This window comes from Plecotus auritus (genome assembly GCF_963455305.1).
Source record: "Plecotus auritus genome assembly, chromosome: 6".
NCBI classification, from domain to species: Eukaryota; Metazoa; Chordata; class Mammalia; order Chiroptera; family Vespertilionidae; genus Plecotus; species Plecotus auritus.
This window is the reverse complement of record NC_137773.1, coordinates 109,955,451-109,960,245: the sequence shown is the minus strand read 5'-3', so window position 1 is coordinate 109,960,245 and position 4,795 is coordinate 109,955,451. Positions and strand designations below refer to the sequence as shown.

The window sequence follows — 4,795 nt, the reverse complement described above, 5'->3', positions numbered from 1 at the left end:
TCAAGGGGAGCTCTCTGATTCAGGGGCTGCGGGGGAGGCTCCAGGACCGCTCTGAGACCTGTATCAGGGAGGCTGCGGGGCTCAGAGATCCCTGCGGGCAGGATACGGACTTGCTGGACAGGAATGTCCAAGGCTGCTTCTTCATGGAGTCGCGTCCCCATCGCTGCCCATGGAGATTGGGCGCCAAGAGGCCTTGGAGAAACTGTGAGGCCGCTGCGGGACAGAGCTGCGGGCACCTCGGCCCTTCCCTTCAGGAGCCGGGGGCGGGTCCCTGGCGCTGGGCTTTCTGTCAGTAAAGCCCACGTGTACCAGGTGGTTGAAGTTGGTGGGCGGCGAGATGAGCTTGGAGCGCACCAAGGGGTCCTTCAGCATCTCCCTGCGCTGCTGCTGCTTGTCTGACACCTGGAAACAAAAGCGCCGTTTGCTCTCGGTGCGGAACAGCTGGTGCCGGCTGTTGTCAGTGAGGTCGGGGATGTTGAACTCATCCTTCTCTGCCAGACGGTTCCTGAGGTAGGTCAGGTGGACCTTCTCGGTGCCATAGAGGAACAGGGAGCCCTCTGGGTTCAGGGGTCGCACCTTCTTGAGTGGCACCGGTTTGGTCCCATTCTGCTTTCCTCACATCAAACACAGCGATGGAGTTCTCACTGAACACCGTCAGGTAGGGGACTGTGTAACCCCAGCCTGTGGGCAATGTTGGCCACAGCAATTCATGGATGCGAGACTTGCGGCCGGCGCTGTCCACGTAGACCCCAGCAGTGGTGAAGAGCAGCAGGAACTCACTAAGGCTGAGTTCCACGGCACCCAGCGCCTCGCCCAGGCCCCCTTTCGATGGTGGCAGCTCCTCAGGCATCAGACTGCCCCCCAATGCTAAGGGCGCAGCCTCATTGAGCAGCGGTTAGAGCGAGAAGGCACCAGCTGCACCCACACACAGCCGGTCGCCCAGCAGCTCCAGGCTCTGCACAGGTGCTGGTGCCTGCAGCTCACGGGCCCAGCTGGTAGCAGAGCACTTGGCGCTTGACAGGTACACAGAGCACAGGAGTGCGGACCTGCAGGATGCGCCCGGCTGCCAGCGCCTGGCAGCCTTGAGACTCAGGGATCTTGGCACCTGTCACCTTGGCGCTCTCCAGCTCGGCCAGGGGGAAGAGGCGCACGCTGGGGCCTTGGCCACACTGCACAGCCAGAAAGCCCGCAGTGGGGCTCACAGCCAGCCACTGCACCCGCCGGCACTCACCCACCTGGAAGATATCATTGCTATGCAGGTGGATCACAAACAGCCCCTCCTCGGTGCCCAGAGCAAGCCGGTCCTGGTCAAGGATGGCAGCACAGAGCGTGTGCGACAGCAGGGGCAGCCCGCTGTCATAGGTCTCCTTGAGGGTGTACACAGGCCGGGGCCTCGGCCAAGTGTCCAGCAGCAGCCGCTGCAGCTTGCCTAGCACCTGCAACCAGCGCTCCCGCTCACCCTCTCTCTCCGCCAGCAGCAGCACAGTACACATGACGGGCGGCACTGTCAACTGGGAGGCTGTCACCCTAAAGATGCGTGGCAGGTCCTTGGATTGGGCGTGGATAACATCAGAGGCCAGGACTCGGGTGGCTGAGAACTGGGGGTCCCTCAGATCCAGTGCCTGCAGGAGGGCCCCACTGGCCGGGCTAAGCCGAGGGTCTGGGGTGTCAAACAGCAGCAGGCGCGAGTCACTGAGGTCGGCAAATACCCGCTGTCAAATACCTGCTGCCAGCCCCGCCGGATGCCTGAGGGCCGTGGCACTGACAGGAAGCCCTCTACTAGGCAGCGCCCGTGCCTGTTTCGGGGTGTACTCCCAGGGCCATGCAGAGGAGATCAGGGGGCACAGGACAGGGTGGGGCCTGTGGGGCGCAAGCCCAGTGACAGAAGTAGCCGCAGGCGTCACAGCCCAGGCCCTGGCAGCCCAGGCCCAGCATCAGCGAGGTGCAGCGCAGACACTTGACGGGGACGGGAAACTCCGGGGGCGCAGCATGTGTGAGCCAGGCTTTGCAGGAGGACCTTCTGCAGGGGCTGTGGTAGCAGCAGGTCCTCTGGGGAACACAGCCCCCAGATGCAGGCTGCGTCGGCCCTCCGGCCTCAGCTCTGGCTCCACTCCGGGTCTTGGGGCCTCTCCTGAGATGCCAGTGTCCTTGGCAGAATCCTTCTCTGAGCTCTGGAAAGGCAGGAAGGAAATCAGGGAGTCTGAGGACTTGGTGTCTCCTGGCCCACGGGTCCACAGCTCCTCCCGCAGTGCAGCCAGCTCCTGCTGCAGGCCCCAGTTCTGCTTCTCAGCCTCCAGCAGATGGCTCTCGGCCTGCAGCTGGGCCTCCTGCACCTGTGTCAGCTGCTCCTGCAAGCTCAGCTTGGCCCGGATCTCGGCCTCCAAGGCCAACTGCAGCTCCAGCCTGGCCGAGGCCTCCATCTTCTGGTGGTCCAGCGGCCGGGCAGGGAGTGTCTGGGTGCCCACGTTCCTCAAGGACTCCAGCTCCTCTGCCATCTTGGTGGCCAAGGCCTGCAGGTAGCCTCTTGAGACCTTCTCATCATTCACCCAGCTGGGGATGTCGGTGATCTGGGCCTCCCAGTTGCTTTCTGTCTCCCACTGCTCACACTCCAGCTGCTGCCGGCTATGCTGCTCCCACTCCAGCTCCTCCACAAGCCGCTCCTGCTCACGGCTCAGCCGCTGGTTCTCTTCCTGTAGCCGGCAGAGGGCCTCCTCCTTTCCACTGGGCCCCTGGCAATGGGCCTGCTCCAGCTGCACATGCAGGGCGGCCACCCCTTCCTCAGCTGAGCCTCCTGAGGCCCGCCCTCAGGCGATCCCAGAGGCAGTGTGAACAGTCTTGACCCAGGAAGATTCTTTCTCAAGGCTTCACTCCCGCTGTCTCTGAAGCTGTGTCACCTCCCGGCTCAGGGTGGCCACCTGGGCCTGCAGCTCCCTCCGGGCAGCCTGGGCTTCCTCCAGCTGGGAGCTCAGGGCCTGGATCTGGCTCGCCGAGGCCACCTCTCTCTCCTGGGTCTCCTGCAGCCTTCAGAGCAGCTCCTCCTGCCCGCCCTGGGCTCTGCACAGCTCCTTCTCCTGTGCCCGCAGCCACAGCCCTGCCTGAGCCTCTGCCAGCTCCTGGAGGAGCCGGTCTCTCTCCTGCTGTAGATCACTGTCACTACCAGCAGGGGGCCCATCCGTCTGGGACAAGGGGGCCTTGCTGTCCCTCAGCGTCTCTGACAGCCTGTCCTATAGGGTCTGGACTTCCTTCCGCAGCTGCTCCAGATCCCGATGGTCTGAGGGGATCTGCAGGGCCTCTTGGAGCTTCCGGCTCAGCTCTGTCTTCTCCTGCTCTAGACAGCGGAACTTCCGCTCTAGGGCAGCCAGCTGCTCGGAGCTGCTCTCGGGGCGGGACTGCCTGAGGTGTAGGTGAAGCCCACAAATGGTAGGTGGTGGCCTGAGAAGGCCCCATGGGAGGGTGGTGGCAGGGCCCTGGATAGCTGAGGGTGTCATCGTCCACATCAAAGTTGGAGGTGTCCACAGGCCCGCGAAGCTCCGGGATGTAGGGGGCAGTGCTGCTCGCCAGCCGCTCCCAGTCCACACTTTCGAAGAAGGGATGGTTCCGGAAGTCATCCAGCCCTCCTCGGCCCAGACGCTCCTCCAGGCGGCACAGGGGCTGGCGAATCAGGTCCTGGGCACTGGCCGGCACATCCGGCACATCCGAGGGGAACTGCAGGTGATCCTCATGGTTCATGATCTTGGCGTAGGTTTCCACCAGGATTCAGCATAGAAGGGCATTTCCCCAAAGAGTAGCTCGTAGGCGCAGACCCCCGGTGACCACCAGTCACACTGCAGGCCATAGTGGCCCTTGCCCTCCTCCATGGCCTGCAGGATCAAAGGGGAGATGTAGTCGGCAGTCCCCACTGCCACTGACGAGTCCACCATGCCACTGTTGTTGAGACGTAGGCAGGAGCCAAAGTCAGCCAGGCGGATGTGCCCGTTCATGTCCAGGAGGATATTGTCCGGCTTGACATCCCTGTGGACGTAACCCAGCTGATGCAGGGAGTGGATGGCCAGCACCATCTCAGCCAGGTAGAACTGGACCAGCTCCGGCGGGAGGCGGTCCTCAAAGCGGCTCAGTAGAGTGAGGAGGTCCCCACCGGCGTAGTAGTCCATCACCAGGTACAGGTACTCCTCGTCTTGGAAGGCGTAATGCAGAGCGGTCACCCACCGGCTGTCCTTCTTCACCAGAACATCCTGCTCCTCCCGGAAACAGGCTGTCTCGGCCCTCTTCAGCATCTCCCATTTGTGCAGCATTTTCATGGCAAAAATCTGCCCACTGTCCCTCTGCCTCACCACGGCGACCTCCCCGAAGGCGCCTCGGCCAATAACCTTCAAGATCTCAAAGTCCTCTCTCTGCAGCAGCAGTTCCTTCACTTTTGTGACTAAGGGGCTGGCCCAGCTCAGGAACTGCGCCACGTTGCGCTCTCGCCGCAGGGAGCGCTGCTGAGCTCGTGGTGCAGATCCAAGAGGCCGTCCAGGCCCGGGCCGCCGCCGGCCGCGCCCCGCGCCAGCCGGTCCAGCGCACGCAGCCGACGCTCCATGGCTGCGGCCGAGGCTCCGGCCCGGGCTAGAGCCGGGCCGCCCTCATGTCCGCCGATGGTCGGTCCGCCTGTCCGTCCTCGGATCCTCCGCGCGTCCTCCCCCCACCTTCCCGCCCTCCCCCGAAAATTCCCATTTGAAGATAAGAAACAGTGTTCATCTTCCAAACCTTAGAAATAGCCTGGGAACCTCTGTCCCATGACACAGGCACAGGCCAG

General features: G+C 63.3%; 1 pseudogene across 1 annotated transcript; it reads right to left on the bottom strand.

Moving 5' to 3' along the window:
- Positions 1 to 4,579, bottom strand: LOC308250921 (serine/threonine-protein kinase MRCK gamma-like; annotated as a pseudogene). Its single transcript has one exon. The product of its transcript is annotated as a serine/threonine-protein kinase MRCK gamma-like (transcript).
- Positions 4,580 to 4,795: the final 216 nt, after the last annotated feature.